We start from the raw sequence: 259 nt of genomic DNA, 5'->3' as shown, positions 1-259 counted from the left end.
TCTGCCACCAGTGTAAAGTCTTGGCTGCTTTCTGTAGTTGTAAGGAGACTATCCCTAAGTTAGGTGGGGGTAGTTAGGTTAGGGTTAGCTTTGTCGAAAATGAGTTACACCCAGTTTCATATTCATATATGAAGGGTCCATGAATCCTAGCCAGTCTTGTGCAGCATCAGCAATTTTTACACATGGCTTTCTGCGTAATGTTTCATTCATATTCAAAGATAAATTTTTCACCTTTGTGATCTAATGATGTTTTATGTAT

General features: G+C 38.2%; 1 protein-coding gene across 1 annotated transcript in view; it reads left to right on the top strand.

The window, feature by feature from the left end:
• LOC119581972 (transducin beta-like protein 3) overlaps positions 1 to 259 on the top strand; it is a gene marked incomplete at its 3' end in the record, with an annotated part of 10834 nt that overhangs the window by 6530 nt on the left and 4045 nt on the right.

This window comes from Penaeus monodon, chromosome 15, assembly GCF_015228065.2.
Source record: "Penaeus monodon isolate SGIC_2016 chromosome 15, NSTDA_Pmon_1, whole genome shotgun sequence".
In the NCBI taxonomy this organism is placed as follows: domain Eukaryota; kingdom Metazoa; phylum Arthropoda; class Malacostraca; order Decapoda; family Penaeidae; genus Penaeus; species Penaeus monodon.
Note: the sequence above shows the minus strand (reverse complement) of the source record. Positions and strands in the feature narration are given on the sequence as shown.